The sequence below is a fragment of the Polypterus senegalus genome, chromosome 8 (assembly GCF_016835505.1).
Source record: "Polypterus senegalus isolate Bchr_013 chromosome 8, ASM1683550v1, whole genome shotgun sequence".
Lineage (NCBI taxonomy): Eukaryota > Metazoa > Chordata > Cladistia > Polypteriformes > Polypteridae > Polypterus > Polypterus senegalus.
In genome coordinates this window covers 144,283,670-144,302,049 of record NC_053161.1, presented here as the reverse complement: position 1 = coordinate 144,302,049, position 18,380 = coordinate 144,283,670, and the positions used below count along the sequence as shown (strand labels likewise).

Here is an 18,380-nt window from a genome sequence, read left to right as displayed (position 1 = left end):
ACAAGCAGGCTTGCTATTGAGAATGAGTTGGGGCAGTGAGGGGGGGGTTCATCACTCGCCCACCACATAGTCACCTCCACTACAGTATGCTACCAGCAGCATTCGCCCACCGAGAATGAACACGGTGTAGCCAAAGGCGGGTAGTGAATCGCCCAACCCCAAATCCACAGGCTGCCATCCGAGGCACACTACAATGCTACCCCTGCCGCCCCGTTCACCCTCACTGGCTTCCGTTCAGCCACAACTGGATCAGTGCTTGCAGCATCAGCAGCCATGTGCGCTGGTCGGGGAGTGAAACGCCCCCCTCCACTCCATCCAGCCTGCATCCAGTCAGGAGCAGTTGCTGCAGTGGCGTAGTGGGCAGGCAGCGAATCATTGTCCTGCACACGAGCGATAGCTATGGCCCTGGTGACTATGGACCATGGGTCACTGCTTGCCGTTGGGAGCCATCCATGGGACATCAACTGCGCAAGCAGCGAAATCAAAAACCAAAAACCATCCCCCACCCCCCGTGCTGTATTTGAAAGAGTGGATGATAATGTTATCTTTAAAATTTTATAAAACTACCATAAACATTTGAAAAAACCTCAAATATGAATATCAACCTGCTTCTTAACCTTTAGGTTTCCCTGTAAATTTCAAAAAATTTAACCTCTGCAAGAGCAATGTTTGTTTACACAAATACCAAGTAAATAAAAATCATGAAGGCACAAAGATCTTTTTTAGAGATTAAATTCTTAAATACCTTTTAAATTAACTTCTCATAAGCATTTTTTGAACTCATAACTCATAACTCTTGTGGACTCTCTGTGAACTCAAGTAAACTTTTAACCAAATTGAACTCGATTTGAAACCTTATCGGGATTCGCTGGGTATGGTCAACAACTCCTAACGATGGCAGGATCAGTGCAAGGAAACTGGATATGCAGGGCTCTTACCTGTCTTGTACTAGCCCTTTGCCTCCTGTCAACGATGATTCAGCCGGTTTCAAGCCTGTGTCAATTTTCGGCGGCGGATCTTCTTCGACTTCGTCCAAGGATGACTGGATCTCCTATGGACGTCCCGTTAACCTTCCCAGACATCTTTTTTCAGCCACGACGGAGATATATCCACAGAGGCTCCCGCCGGAATTTTCAACAGGATACTCGAGCTCCAATAACCTCTTACTGGTCCACTTCTCGTCCACTGCGGAGGCCATCTGGCAGAGTGTGTTAGCCAGCCTAGCTACGGTGGCTAGCGCTCCTGCTCATCTCAGCGAGGATACCATCAACTTTGCTCATCTCAACATCTGTTCCCTCACAGGAAAGACCCATCTCATTCAGGATCTTCTCACGGATCGTAACATCGACATCCTCTCTAAATGAGACATGGCAGCAACCCCAGGACTTTGCTCAACGAAGCAACACCTCCCAGGTTTGTTTACATGGCGCAACCTCGCAACTCTGGTCGTGGAGGAGGTCTCGCGATATTCTACCGCGAGACAATGCGAGTTACGCCGCCGACAGTTTCTTCCTATGGTTCATTTGAGTCTCTTGTCTGTCAACTACCTGACTCTATTCCCACCATTGTTGCAACTATTTACCGTCCCCCTAAATTCAACAAAGTTTCTGAATGACTTTTCTGCTTTTTTAGCTTATCTGTCCTCGTTATCTTCGAACATAATAATAATGGGTGATTTTAACATTCATTTGGATAACAGTAAGTCCTTGGCGACCAGAGATTTTCTCTTGACTTGATAACTTTGACTTTCAGCAGTTTATGTATTCCCCGACACATTCCAAAGGACATATCTTGGATTTAATTTGCTGTACTGGACTCACTCCGAATGACTGTACTGCAGAAGAATTTCCCTCTTCAGATCATTTTCTCCTTACATTCAATATGACTTACTGTCTACACCATCAAACCTCTTCGTGTAATAACTTTTAGGAATCTTAAAAATATCAACATGGACAATTTTCAATTAGGTATTGATACACTTGTGGAATCATTACAAACCATTTCTCCACCAGACTTAGTTACCTTTTATAACTAAGGACTTCTTGACATTTTGAATTCGGTAGCCCCACTCAAAACCTGATCAGTTTCATTTACACACACTGCCCCATGGTTTACACCAACTTTGCGCATTTTAAAATCTAAAGGTCGGCAATTAGAACGGCTGTACGAGACAGGTCTTAATGTTCATAAAGAAATATATTCTAGACATATGCATCACTATAGGACAGCATACGGCATGCTAAAGCTGCCTATTTTACTGCCCTAATTGCTTCCAACAAGGGGAACTCTGGAACACTTTTCCCTGCTCAGATCGCTAACAATTCCCCCAGACTCTCTTTCCTTACACTGCCTTTCTAACAAATTCTGCAACACCTTAATGACATTTTTTTAATGATAAAATCCAGGCAATACATTATAATTTAGGCTAAGCTGCTAATGACTCCACCACTGATGATTTTCCTCCTCATTCATTTTTCATGTTTGAGCTTCCCTCCACCTCAGAAATCATGGATCTCATCAATAGCTCTAAGCCTTCGACCTGTCACCTGGATCCAATTCCCACTGCTCTGGTTAAAGCCTGCCTTCCCTCGCTAGCTCCTCTCATTGTTTCAATTATTCACTCGTCACTTTCCACCGGAATTGTTCACCAGTCTATGAAAACCGTAGCGATTCACCCCTTACTGAAAAAACCTGGGGCTGACCCTACTGACTTCAATAATTTCCGACCAATTTCTAATCTTCCTTTTATCTCAAAGGTTCTTGAAAAAACTGTGGCTTCTCAACTACATCAGCATTTATCTGCTACAGTTTATACGAACCATTCCAGTCAGGCTTCCGACATTTTCACAGCACTGAGACGGCACTAATTAAGATCACTAATGATCTCTTAGTGGCTGCAGACTCAGGCCTAATCACAATCCTTGTTCTTCTTGACCTCAGTGCTGCATTTGACACTGTCTGTCATTTCACCCTACTAAAAAGGTTATCTGCACTAGGTATTTCTCACATTCCGTTAACCTGGTTTAAGTCATATCTTACAGACAGAACTCAATTCATTCAGCTGGACACATGTACCTCCACTCCCACTCCTGTAGTATCTGGAGTTCCTCAAGGTTCTGTCCTTGGGCCCCCTGCTGTTTAACATTTATCTGCTCCCTTTGGGTGTCATTTTTCGTAAATGAAAGATTAACTTTCATTGTTACGCAGACGACACCCAGTTATATATCTCAACTTCACCATCTGCATCGCTTCCACCAGCCTCACTTACTGATTGTCTTGCTGAGATTAATCCTGGTTCTCTAACTTCTTGCAGTTGAACTCCAATAAAACTGAGGTGCTTCTTATGGGCACGAAATCTGCAATAGCGAAGGCATCAAAGATCTCAGTATTAATAGACAACATATGTTACCTGAACAGATCAGATAAAAAGCCTTGGTGTAATTCTAGACAGCACGTTGTCTTTCCAGTCTCACATCAGTTCTGTTACTCGAGCAGCTTACTTCCACCTGCGAAACATTAATCGCCTGCGTCCATTTCTGTCAAATCACTATACTGCCATTTTAGTCAACAGTTTGGTCACCTCCCGTCTGGACTATTGCAACTCACTTCTCTTTGGTCTGCCCCAAAAGTTACTACATAAACTTCAACTCGTTCAAAATTCGGCCGCTCGTATAATCACCAAAACTCCCTACTCTGATCACATCACACCCGTTATTCAGCAGCTTCATTGGCTGCCAATAAAGTTCAGGGTCAACTACAAAATTTTAGTCCTTACATATAAGGCCATTCATAATCTTGCCCCCATATATCTCTCACAGCTCCTACAAGTCACTAAACCCTCTTGCATGCTCAGATCCTCTTCTTCCATCAACTTAAATAATCCACCAGCACGTCTTGCCATGATGGGATACCGAGCATTTAGCAGATCGGCACCTTCCCTATGGAACTCATTACCGGCTTACCTTAGGAACATGACTACCCTTCACCAATTTCAGGCTAATCTCAAAACTCATCTGTTCAAAATTGCTTATTCACTGTAACTGTTATTGGTGTTTTATCTGATGTTTGAGTTTTTAAATTTTCTAGTTATTGAATGTTATTTTTTTAACCCGATTCTACAGTGACCTTGAGTTTTTTGAAAGGCGCTCCAAATAAAAATGTATTATTTTTATTATTATTATTATTGAAGAAAACCGTTCCCGAGAGAGAGGAAAAAAAAAAAAAAAAAAGCACAGACTACATACCACGGCTTTTACAACTTAAAAACCAAGTACTGTATAAGGAAAATTGACAGAGTCCTGGCAAAATAAATGCAACAAAATTTGTGTTTCAAGATTCAGAATTTGTAGAACTGTCAAAATAGGCATGACTTGTTTGTTGGCTTTTGTTTTGAATGCCATACAAAGACAGATATTGATCACTCTTCAAAAATGACCTGTTGTGACTTTATTTTATTTTTTTTTTTAACAATACCTTACATGTTGCAATCTAAAACATAGGAACATGAGTAGTTTACCTACCTATACATATTAGTTATAGATAAATAAAATGAAACTGTTAAAACTACCAATACCAAGATGGTTAGCACTCCTGCCTCACAGATGCAGCATCTAAACTTTAAATCCCATAACCAATCAAAGACAGTGTGAAGTTTGCTTGTTCTCCACATGTCTAGTGATTTGGGGTCCCCCAGTGTGTGTGACTGGGTTCAAATATACACAAAAATAATGCCCTCCAAATTTACAAATCACACCTTTATTAGTATGCCCCCACCATCATTCTGTTACACTGGGGGCAAATCATTTCTCTGCCTAAAATGAAATTCAGTCCAAGTACATGTAACTGATGTTAGTTTGAATATCACACTCTTTTCGCAAAACAATTAAATAAATAAAAATCCAGCAACAGGGGATGCACAAATCAGTGTTTTTCTTTGTGCTGGTCCTAAGCTCGGACAAATGAAGGAAGATTATGTCAGGAAAGGAATACGGTATAAAGTTTTACCAGATCAACATGCGGACAACAATACAGATGTCCATACCAGATTGGTCAAGTCCCAGGATAACAATGACCACCACCTGTACTGTTAGCCAACAGGGTACTGGAGGAAATTGGACTACTGTTGGCCGAAGGAGGAGAATAGGAGGGGAGAGACGTGTCCAGATGAAAGAGGAGAGGAGGAAGGTAAACAGAGTGGAAATGAGGGTAAGAACTTTGAATGTTGGTATTATGATTGGTAAGGGGAGTTAGCCCATATGATGGAGACAAGCAAGGTTGATATATTGTGCACGCAAAAGACTAAAAGGAAGGGGAGTAAGGCCAGGTGGATTTGAATAGTTCTATCATGGTGTGGATGGGAGGAGAAATGAGGCAGGGGTTATTCTGAAGGAACAGTATGTCAAGAGTGTCAGACAGAGTAATGATTATGAAGTTGGAAATTGAAGGTATGATGATGAATGTTGTTAATGCATATGCCCAGCAAGATGGGTGTGCGATGGATGAAGTGATGGACAGTGTACAAGGGATAGAAAGTTGTGATTGGATGAGAATTTCAATGGACATGTTGGTGAAGGGAACAGAGGAGACAAGGAGGTGATAGGTAGGTATGGCGTCAAAGACAGGAATGAAGGTCAGACGATAGTAGATTTTGCAAAAAGGATGGGCATGGCTGTGGTGAATATGTATTTTAAGAAGAGGGAAGAACATGGGGTGACGTTCAAGAGTGGAGGAAGATGCACATAGGTAGGTTATATAATATGCAGAAGAGTCAATCTGTAGGAGATTAAAGACTACAAAATGGTAGCAGGGGAAAGTGTAGTTAGACAGCACAGAATGGTGGCATGTAGGATGACTGAGATCAAGAAGAGGAGAGTGAGGGCAGAGCCAAGGATCAAATGGTGGAAGTTGAAAAAGGAAGACTGCACGTTTAAGTTTAGGGAGTAGGTACGACAGGCACTGGGTGACAATGAAGACTTACCAGCCAGCTGGGCAACTACAGCAGAAGTAGTAAGGGTGACAGCTAGAAGGGTGCTTGGAATGACATCTAGACAGAGGAAGGTGGAAAAGAAAATCTAGTGGAATGGGGTAGTACAGGAGAGTATACAGAGGAAGATGACGAAGAAGTGGGATAGTCAGAGAGATGCAGAAAGTAGACAAGAGTACAAGGAGATAAGGCGCAAGGTGAAAGGAGAGGTGGCATAGGCTAAAGAAAAGCTGTGTTATGAGTTTTATGAGATTGGCTAGACAGAGAGATCGAGCTGGAAAAGATGTGCAGCAGGTTAGGGTCATAATGGATAAAGATGGAAACATACAAATGAGGAGGGTGTGTTGAGAAGATGGAAATAGTACTTCGAGAGGCTGTTGAAAGAAGAGAAAGAGAGAAGGTTGGATGATGTGAAGATAGTAAATCAGGAAGTGCAATGGATTAGCAAGGAGGAAGTAAAGACAGCTATGAAGAGGACGAAGAATGGAAAGGCAGTTGGTCCAGATGACATACCTGAGAAGCATGGATGTGTTTAGGAGAGAGATGGCAGTGGAGTTTTTAAGCAGATTGCTTAATGAAATTTGGAAAGCAAGATGATGCCCGAGGAATGGAGAAGTGTACTGGTACCAATTTTGAAGAAGGAGGATGTGCAGAGCTGTAGTAACTACAGGGGGATAAAACTGATGATCCACAGCATGAAATTATGGGAAAGAGTAGTGGAAGCTAGTTTAAGAAGGGAGGTGATTATTAGTGAGCAGCAGTATGCTTTCATGCCAAGAAACAGCACCACAGATGCGATGTCTGCTCTGAGGTTGTTGATGGAGAAGTAAAGGGAAGGCCAGAAGGAGTTGCATTGTGTCTTTGTGGACCTGGAGAAAGCAGGGGACCGGGTGCTTCGAGAGGAGTTGTGGTATTGTATGAGGAAGTCGGGAGTGGCAGAGAAGTAAGAGTTGTATAGGATACGTACGAGGGAAGTGTGACAGTGGCGAGGTCTGCGTTAAGAGAGACTGATGCATTGGAAGTGAAGGTGTGATTACATCAGGGATTGGCTCAGAGCCCTCTTATTCGCAATGGTGATGGACAGGTTGACAGATGAGATTAGACACGAGTCTCCTTGGAAGTTTGCTGATGACATTGTGATGTGTAGTGAGAGCAGGGAGCAAGTTGAGGAGACCCTGGAGAGGTGGAGATATGCTCTAGAGAGGACAGGAATGAAGGCGAGTAGGAACAAGACAGAACACATGTGTGAGAATGAGAGGGAGGTTAGTGGAATAAGGATGCATGGAGTAGAGTTGGTGAAGGTGGAGGAGTTTAAATATTTGGGATCAACAAGGAGATTGTGGAAGAAAGGTGGAAAAAAAAAAAAAAGTGCAGGCAGGCTGGAATAGGTAGAGCAGTGTGTCAGGAGTAATTTGTGACAGACTGTTATCAGCAAGACTGAAAGGGAAGATATACAGGATGGTAGTGAGACCAGCTTTGTTATATGGGTTAGAGATGGTGGCACTTACCAGAAAGCAAGAGACAAGATGGCAGAAATTAAAAGGTGCTAAGATTTGCATTGTTTGTGACGAGCATGGACAGGATTAGAAATGAGTGTATTAGAGGGTCGGCTCAGGTTTTACGGTTGGGAGACAAAGTCAGAGAGGCAAGGTTGGTTTGGACATGTGCAGAGGAGAGATTCTGGGTATATTGGGAAAAGGATGTTAAGGACAGAGCTGACAGGCAAGAGGAATGCCCAAGAAAAGATTTATGGGTGTGCTGAGAGAGAACATGAAGGTGATGGGTGTGACAGAGCAAGGATGTAGAGGACAGGAAGATATGGAACAAGATTATCTGCTGTGGCAACCCCCAACGGGAGCAGCCAAAAGATGAGGATGTAAAAATGGATTTAAAAACAAAAATTGAAAATGGCAAGCTCTTCAGGCAAAAATACAATGGCTTTTAAACCTTTAGATCTTTAATGCTCCTAAGCAACATAAGGGTTTATGATAAAAGGAAGTGCACACCAAAAAATGATACAAAAAGCAAGTGTGGTTTTAACAGCAGTGTTCAAATCAACTTTAAACAAAAAGGAACAAGAAAAGCTGTAAGTGCACAGAAGAATTTCTGGGAAATGTGGAAGTCACTAAGCCTTGCACTGCAGTAGCCTACAATAATACAATGGGTGGTGTCAATTATAGAGTTCAGGCACTGACATTCTACCCTCTAATGCACAAGCAACAGGAAAATAAAAAAATACAAAAAAAAAAATCTGGCTGTGACATGCGTGATGATCTGTGTGATGGTGACAATTTTAAAAACGTATCACACGGAGGACAGGTACCAAATCTGCATCAGCACAGCAGTGGACAGTAGACATCCAGTGTACTCCATAATGCTTGGGACAAAGACATGGTTTTCTTGATTTACTCTTCTGCTTCACAGTTAAATTTACCCACATCTGAATGGTTTGATTTTAAGTGCACATTGCAGACTTTAAGGGTATTCACATATATTTTGGTCACACAATGTAGAAATGACACTTTCTACATTGGTCCCTCTCATTTCAGGGCATCATAACGTTTGGTACTTAGCAATGGCAAGCACCATTGAGCATGGGAAAGGAACTATAAAAATAAAATTAGTATTATTACTATTATTAATGGCAGAAGTATTAAAGCATTCATATTTAGTACTTTGTTGTATATTCCTTGCATGCAATAATTGCTTGAAGTCTGTGATTCATAGACATCACCAGGTGCTGAGGATCTTCTGCCAAACCTCTAATTCAGCCATCTTCAGCTCCTATTTGTTTTAGTGGCTTGTGCCCTTAAGTTTTCCCTTCAGCATATAGAAGGCATGAGCAATGGGGTTTAAATCTGGTGACCGGCTTGGCCTGGCCATTCAAGAATTTTCCATTTTTTTAGCTCTGAAAAAGACATTAACCTGAAATCAGCCCAAACACACAAATGCAATATCAACTAAAGACAGGAAGAAACCCATGTGGAAATCATGCAAGAATCCACTTTAAATACATAAAGCATGGTTAACTGTCTCTACCAAAAGATGTAGAAAACTCATTCATGCTTAAAATTCCCATTTAAAATTTCCAGAATCAGCCATGAACCAAAAGGTGCAAGTGCAGTGAGGGGCAGTACAGAATTGTCACAATAAACTGGTATCTTTTATAGCCCTTTGTTTTTTTTTTGTTTTTTTTTTAAATAAATAGGCGTATGTAACTCAGTCTTGGAGAGCCACCTTCTCCTAGCTGCTGCAGGAGGAAACGAGCAACTTCAAGAGAAGAATGAACAGGGAAAAAGTAAAACACCTAGAATGTGAACTCTGAAGTTTCATGGAGTGCATTTTTACAGTGCAAATGTCATTCAGTTACCATACCTGGATGTTTGTTCTCCACATGTTAATCTTCTGAGCAATGCTCTTTCAATATCAACTTGGAGTAACTGTAAAGTTGTTTTTTTTAAGCATATTAAGAACTCTTACACTGTACCAACACCTCTTAGAAGTTTCACATGAGGATCCCCTTCAATGTCACTGAATCACAATGCTTGTGTCGATGGGTCATGAGCACACTGTGGGAGTTGAGCAGTCTTTTCAGCCATGGACAAAGGGCGTTTCCTGTGCAAAAGGCTGCCAGCAAAGGCATTGTTCCCACTACATAACCCATCAGAAGAAGCGGGGAGAAAAACGTATGTACTTCATTTATTCCAGAAGTGAACTGCAGGAAAAAAATCCTGTAAGAGAACTAAAAATAAACTCACGCTAAAGCTTTATGGTCAATAAAAAAAATCAATCGACTGTACAAAAAGTAACGTTCATGTGTCTGCTAGTAAATACAGATTGTTTCAAGGATTGACATCAAATTTTAAAAGTGAAGATTTGGTTAAGAATGTAACTACAGTATAAGTAATTAGTTACAAATTGTTTAGTTGTTGCCTTAGAGTGACATATTGTGTATATAACCACAACACTTGTTTTCAAAGACTGTTGTCGTGCAAGGGACTAAATACCTTTATATATATTATAAAAAAAAGGGGGTCACTACCAAACAACAAACTTTGCAATGCTCTGGGATATTCATCACACTTGGTACAATGATAGCCAACAGACTAGTGAACTAAACACAAGCAACTCTAGGGTTGTGAATCATAAAAGGTTTTGGTTCTGTACTGTAAAATCCAGTTTTTTGGACAGAAATCTGTAAGGTCCAAATATGTGTTTTATTTAGTAGATTTGGTAGTATTGGTGTGAACAAAAGGTTTTCAATCATAAAAAACATTTTAAATAATGAGTACTGTACTGACTGCTCTTCAACTATTTGCAGATCCTTTATTACATAAGCATAATAGCAGCTATTTAATTTTGTGTTATGTAATATAATGGCAAAAAACCTGTAATGCAGAAAAAGCAAAAGAATTTCAAGTTGTTTGTATTTCAAAACTGACACTTGTTTCCGCTATACTGAAAAGGATTTCTGAAAGATCATTGACGATTCAGATTTCCTTAACAGCAGTACTACAGAATAAAGAAATGTTACTCGTTTTCCCATTCATGACACAAAGCTGGGTTTATCCGGACGAAAAGGAAGCTACAATTAGATCTCAGACAATTCACAGGAAAGATTATGTAAACAGGCAGCAGCTTTTCAAAATGCACCGTGTTACATAGCTAGAGAGAGAAAATTACAAAAAGTTTAGGCATGATTTGTTTAGTTCCACTCCATTCAGTAAATTGCCCTTTAAAATGTACTATTTTAAATTCTGGAAAAAAAAAAAAATAGTATAAATATAAAATATAGTATAAAAAAAAACTATACATATCTTGAATACACACACACACACAAACTGCATACTCAGCCATTTATACATCTTCCTATTTACATAAATTTATAAAGCAGAAGAGGAAACCAGGTTGATCCATTTGGCCTTTCCCTTACCAGACTGAATCACCATGTACTGTATCTTTTGCTCACTTGGCTTAAAAGTTCAGTATTTTTCCGTCAACGTTATTCCCTTACAGTCATGGTATACATTCATTTGCCACATATAATTGTGTTCTAAAGTAAAGCATTTTTTTAATATAAATTTTAAAAATACTTTTGTTTTGCACATTATAATAGTGCTTAAGATAACGCAAGTCCAAACATTAAAAAGGGATTACATTTACAATATACATTCATTTTTAAACAAAGGTTTTGATTTAGGAAAATGTGCCTTCACATTTATAAGACATCCTTGTGATAATAGGAAACTAGAAAAATGATATTACTGACTCTTGGTGCTATTTTCCTTGAGGTAAGAATATATTTCCTGTTTGCTCATTTTGTCATGGCGGAAGTTTACGTATAAATAAGGAACTTAATAAATGCAAAATCAATACACATGTCAAACTACTAAGACCAACTTTGTATTTTAAGAAAACTGTTTGAAAATATGCATTTTCATGTGAACATAAATTTACAAAACAATTCCAGTTTTCATTGACTTCTTTACAAGCCAGAACTTTAAGGTATTCTGGTTACCATAAAGCTTAGCTTGGAAACAAGGACTTAAACGGAAGACCAACTGAAAATGAGCACTACAGAATTGCAGGTCCATTTCCCCGTGAACAAGTACTTACAGCTGAAGGAAAGGAGGACAATGAGAAAAAAAAAAATTATATAATAGTTTTTACTGTCAAATAATGCAAAGAGTATGCGACACATGTTTCGCCCTAATTCTGGGCTCATCAGGCGTACACACACAAGCACAAGCGTAACCACCCACACAATTAGATTGTGATTCAGACTACAAATGCACTGTGTGTGTTATATTATATACAACATACAAAATGCAAAAAAAAATAAAAAAACAATAAGATCAAAAAGCACACTAACATTAATGAAAGATGCCAATCTCGAATTTCAGGTTTTCATAATTTCTTCCAGTTTAATTTTGCAAAGTGGAAAAAGGTCTGCAGAACTTGACAATAGCCGAAAAATTAGTATTCATCAATAACACATATTGCAGCCTCACATGACAAAGTGGGCTCATGTCCCGACAAGTCAAGGTTTTCCACCGATGGAAGCAGTACATCCTACTATACTGCAACAGAGGCACTCCGAGTGGCCAGAAGTTCACATCACAAATTTTCTGTACCATCGCCATACTTTCTAGTTCTAGATTTTGCTCTTAGACTCACCAGTTCTTCTCTTCCTTTTGTTCTTTCATCTTTGATCTATTGGATCTCATCTGTATATTCTGACTCATATAAACATGGTTCAGTAGTAATGCTAAAAGGTACTGGAAATATTGCAGATTTAAAATGATGGCTTATTTGTCTAAGTCCTGAAAAAAATACCTGAAAGTAGTAGATTCTTAAAATGAAATTAGTGTGTGCAGCTTTCACATCACAAGTTAGAAGAAACCACACTGCTTGGGGGTGAAAGGCTATCGTGAAAGACAAGAATTTCCCAAAGATGAGATGAAGAGAGGGTTTACTTTTACAATGGCCGAATCTCAAACATTTGTTTAGTTTTTTTTTTAAATTTCATTCTCAAGACACAGGCACGCAGTTTTACAATATTCATGCAATCTTAAAATACAGACAACTATCAGATCACACTATTGCCTTAAAAAAATGGATGTATTTAAGCATTTTTTCATATTTGGACCAGGATACCTTAAGACTTATTGTAATGTGCAAGAACAGATAACTTTTTAAAAATAAAAATAAAAAAAGTTGTGCTACCCATCTAAGATAGGCTGAACATGCAGTGTGTCAGTCAGGTTGCTACAGCAAGTCTCTGTTACATACCATTTGATACAACATTCAAGAGACACAGCAACCAGATGGATGCACGGGCACTTGTCCTTTTATTAAGTTGGATGCTTCACTTTAGAACACAATTTTAAGAGGCAAATTTATTTATATTTATCATGACTGTAAGGAAATACAGTTGACTTAAAAAAATACCAAACCTCTCCTTTAAGCACCATAATAAAGTACTTTCCCTCTTAGGTCACATCCCTCTCATTCCAGACTTTTCTTCCTCCTGCTAATGAGCCTCTGCCCCGACTCTCCTCCCTAATCTAAGATTAAAAAAAACTAAAGACTTCAGAAGGCTTTGTCTGCCTTCCTGGATTTCCCTTACAACCCTTGGGCATCCTGCACACCTGAGCCCTTAAAGACCATAGAAGGATAGCTCACTTAAGGCAAAGTAATGTACTAAAAAGCAGTGTTTCTCGACCTTTACTATCTCGCAACCCAGTTTTATATCTTTACAAGTTAGACAATCTACAAGGGCAGGGATGAGTGTGAATGCAAGAGAGACTCTTCATTGATGAAATGAGCCTGAATGTAAGAGTGGGGTTTCTCTTAGTAAATGAGCACGAATGTTAGAGCAGGTCAGGGGGTGGAGGCAGGTCAAATTTGGATGAGCACAATAATAAAAGCAGGAGGGTCCTCTTGGTGAGATAAGCTTGAATGTAGGTGAGAGGGAGAGGCCCTGTTCGAAAAAACATCCAGTTACAAATGGAGAAAAAAAAATTGTGCATGGCTGGCAATCACTTAGATGACCAACTCACGACTCACCTGAACACCCAACAACAGCAACCCACTGGATGACAAACAATGTCATAAGGAGGTTAGCACAGGCCCAGTCTCTCTATTAAAAAAACAAACAAAAAAAAAAAAAAAACACACACACTTTTCAGGAAGTTTGTTGGTGTTTAATTGTTTGAGAGGGAACTACCATGACTAAGTCACCATCTCATCCCAAATCATTCCATCCCACACACTCCCTGTGGCTTGTTTCAAGTCTGGTACACCATAGTAAAATGGCTTTTATGTTAAAAATGTTTATTGATACAAATAAACAGGTATTAAAAACTGTGACAAACATTACTAGTTGAGAGGAAATAGTACAATACAGAACCAAAGAAATGGCAACCTGTGGAAAAAATGAAACATACAGGGCTGAAGGAGAATTGTGCAAGCCCTACAGCAGATGGAGGATGAATTAGGAAAATATTGTGCTTACTATAGGGCTATTAGCAATCTAATACATGCATAAAGTAAAGTAAACTCTTATATTTCAAGATTTTGTTGTATATTTCATTTCATTTGTTAATGCATATTTTACATATTTTGCTAGTTTTTCTATATTTAATCACTCCTTTCAAATCTGTGCATTTTATACCAACAGTGTAAAAGTGTGATTAGACTTATGTCTGGTTGTAGGAAGGTTAGAAACAAAGAAAGATCATACTTAAAAACGTATTTACAACTGGCATTAGAATCAAACACTTGCTCCTAGGATTGAGAACATTTACCAGCTACCAGAATGGCACTCTTTACCAAGGTGTACAATGATCTATGAATTATGAAAAAAGAAAAAAAAAAAATCAGACGAAGTAAAATTTTGAAAATAGACCTGTTCTCACAGTTCATGGATTCATCCACCCTGTTACTGAACTTTCACTCACCAGCTGAAAGTCCCTAAAAAGACTGGCTCCAACTCCGGAGTCATCATTATGATAATTATTTTTTTTAAGGTTTTGAGGCAGTTTACAAAAATACCCGATTGAAGCACTGGTAAAAAACGGGCAGAAAAGCTAAATACAACACAAACATGGCAGAGATTGAGACTCAGTCCCATTCACCTGTGACGCCGCACCTCACATTTTAATTAATCTCAAAACATTTTATCCCAAATGACAAACTATGGGGAATGAGCACAAGGATTCAAAATCAGAACAGCTGTCTATTTTTGCATTACTAGCTTTTCATGGTAAGCGGTTCAAGAAAATCAGTGCAAAATTCTGCATTATGACAGGGCTAAATCGTATTCTGTAGATACTACTCTGCAAACTCAACCTGCCTTTAGTAAACTTTCAAAAGATAGCAAATGCAACCCTCTTAATTATCATGAAGAATTAACTTCTACTTAACGAAATAATAAGCCGCTGCGGCCCCCCGGGACCCCACGGTTCATATACGCTTCATGTCCGCTGTGATCTCAATTAGGCTGAATAACCTTGGCAAGCCGAAATGTCGCTCTGTTTTGGTACTTACGCTGCGGCGTCACCTGCAAGCCCGGGAAATCAAAAAGGGCAGCAAGGAAGGGGAAACGGAAGCTCCCTGCGTAACTGTGTACACCTTTAAAACGACTACGCATATTAATTCAATGTTTGCCATTTTCGAATGTGCACAGAAGACTAGAAACCTCGACGTAATGCAATAAAGTTGATGCAAACAAGCATTGCTATATACAAATTCACGAATATGAAGGCGGGCACCAAAAGTCGCGGTTTCGAGATAAAAGTGATGCACATTTTAAAAATAAAAATACAAAGAATACAAAAAACACTCACAGAATATCTTCTTCCACAGCAGAACAGCACCAAAGAAAATTGCGGCTGTATTAATACAGCTGCAGACTAACTTCTCCTAGATTGTATAGGGAGTGTGTGCGTTCTGGGCGTGGTTCTAAATTTATAGCATGCACGCCGGTAGGATAAACTGAATTTAGACGCGAGCTGTTCGTCTGTCAATCATTTTTATTCACTAATCACCTGTAAGAATATTGGAGGAGTGCCCGCCCACCGTGGTTCTGACACGGGCTACTGCAGAATAGTGTGCGATGTTGTGCAGAATTTTCAAATAGTGTAAGTAAAATCTTGAGAAGAGGAAGGCCCTATTTAGGATGAAAGTCAACACGAGTTAAAGTATTTGATCAATATAATTAAGCACCGAGCCTTAGGTATCGACGCAGTCGAATTACTAAGGCCGTTGTTTTCACGTGTTGATATGCTGTGCTTATGTAATATAGTGAGAAAAACAAGAGAATTCCCAAAGCAATCGAATCGTTAAGCAATAGTCTAGTAATGTAGTTCAATCTTCACGTATACTTCAACTTTGTCATATGTGCTCAGTACAATGAAAATCTTATTCTGAAAAGTTATCCAGAAATAGACAAGAATACACAACAGACAAGGATACAAAACAATAAACTAAAACTGTCGAAAAAGAAATGCAAAAACAAACAAAAGTAAGAATGCACGTGTAAATAAATAAATGATTCAATGTAAGCTCTGCAGGTATATGATCTCAAGATGGCTTTCCATTCTCCAGACACAAGCAGTGCAGTTCGAAAAGGAGGGGCAGTGGATGTTTGGCTCTATTTACAAGCCTGGTGGCGTAAGGGAGAAAACGATCTTTTAGCCTTGATGTTCTAGCTGCTATGCTCTTAATAGCATCTCCCTGACCTTAGTAGTATGAACAGTTCATGTTGTGAGTGAGTTGTGTCCTTTAATGTTACGGGCCCTCCTGAGAACTCTGGTGTTATGGAAGTCCTGTATAGTGCAGGGAGTGCTGTTTGGATGATATTTTGCACTTATTCTACCACCTGCTTGTAGAGCCTTGTGGTCCCATGCTGTACTGTTTCCAAAAGAGACTGTAATGGAGTAGGTGAGTATACTCTCAATTGTACATCTGTAGAAGTTGCTGAGGGTAGTGCTTGTCATGCCAGACTTTCTCAGACTTCTCTGAAAACATAAATTATGCTGGCCTTTCCCTGCCAGGTTTGTGACATTGTAGGTCTGCCTGAGATCCTCAGATATATTAATGTCAAGAAATTTAAATGTGGCCACTCTCTCCACCTCAGTCTCTACCATGCACAGTGTTGGGTGCTGACCTCTCTTACTCAGTGTGTCAATAGTCATCTCTTTCGTTTTGCTGTGTTAAGAAAGAGATTACTGTCCTGACACCACTTCACAAGGCTAGCCACCTCCCTCCTGTACACTGACTCATCACCACCAGAAATCAGTCCAATGACGGTAGTATCATCTGAAAATGATAATGTAATACTGGTGTTACTGGGAAGTGACACACTCATGGGTATAGAGCGTGTACAGCATGGGATTTAAAACAGACCCTTGTGGGATTCATGTATTTATGATTATTGTTTTGGAAATGTTGTTCCCCAGCCTGACGGAATGGGATTTGATTGTTATATAGTCCAGGACCCAGTGGCAGAGAGTAGGTGGCATACCTAGAGTGGAGAGCTTGTTGGTGAGCTTAGCTGGTATCACAATGTTAAAGCCAAGCTATAACCAATAAACAGCAATTGGGCATAGCAGTCCTTATTCTCTAGGTATGCAAAGCTGTGCTAACTGCATCCTATGTTGACCTGTTTGGTCTATATGCAGACTGTAGGGGATCCACTGAGTTGGGTATGAAAGTCTGAATGTGGCTTATAATGATTCTCTCAGGGCATTTTATCATTATAGGTGTCAATACAACAAGCCAGTAGTCATTCAGACAGTTAGCTTTGCTCTTTTTTGGCAGAGGAATAATGGTGGGGATTGTGGCTTGCATAAGGGAGAAGTTAAATACTGTATGTCAGTCAGAATATCTGCCAGGGTTGAAGCACAAGCCTTGAGTGCATGTCCAGCGATGTTATAGGCTGATAGCTTTGACAACTATTAGAGACAGGCAAATTAAGCTCAATTCAGTTATACTGTATATTATCTTAAATCCTGAACAGGAGAAGCATCCTGTACACTTAGTTAACAAATTACAATTTTGCTTTTAAAAAAAGTAGCTACATTTAAGAGTATACTTTAAAAACTGTGCATTGAATCACAGGTTTGGTCTAGAAGATATACTGTAATACTTTTGATTAGTAACTGTAATTATGGTCACACAAAACAAACCAGAGTTTAGTAATACTTGTTATAACTTTAGAATAATACCATTTTGATACAATAAACTAATTGGCATGTAACCAGGAGTTGTTACCCTCTAGAAGCCAAGTAAAACAAAAAAAGAAGTTTCTCAGGTTTTCTCCCAGCAGAGACCAAGAAATGCTTTATCATACAGCACAACAATGAAAACAAAGCAAACAATGCAAAACAAAAAAGAAAAGAGAGCACTGTAACACAGTGATAAAAATAGTAATAATCCTAAATACAAATTTATATGAGCAGGCTATTTATATAAGTGCCAAGCTTATTAAATAACCTGATCACAGTAATGCACTGAAGATCCTGAATCTTCATGGCTGCCTACAATAGGCTCTGATTGAGATCACAGTTCACTTTACAGACTCGTGTCTTCAGGACATGGCAGGAAACAAACAAATGCATCATGTCCGTAGCACTAATTTTAAACCCTTCCTGTATTACCTTTATTTTATTCCCAATAAAAACACTGCAGGATTGGTCACGTTCCTGAGAGAGGCATATGGAGTTGAAATTTAATATGTAAGGAGAAGATGTATGTAGTAGAGTAAGAAAATGTTTTGTGAGACTATTCTGTCTTGGATACTATGTGGTGGTAGCATTTCTTGTGGTTATTTTAAATGAAGCATACTTCCAAATGGAATGCTTAAATATAATACAGGAGAAGACTTTATCAT

The 18,380-nt window shown here is 39.3% G+C and overlaps 1 protein-coding gene across 1 annotated transcript in view; it reads right to left on the bottom strand.

The window, feature by feature from the left end:
• The window catches only part of csrp2 (cysteine and glycine-rich protein 2), a 50,343-nt gene extending 34,909 nt beyond the window's left edge, over positions 1–15,434 (bottom strand). The window contains exon 1 of the mRNA XM_039761885.1: positions 15,334–15,434. The gene's annotated coding sequence lies outside the window, so the exon portion shown is untranslated. The remainder of the gene's footprint in view (positions 1–15,333) is intronic.
• Between the last annotated feature and the right edge of the window lie 2,946 nt (positions 15,435–18,380).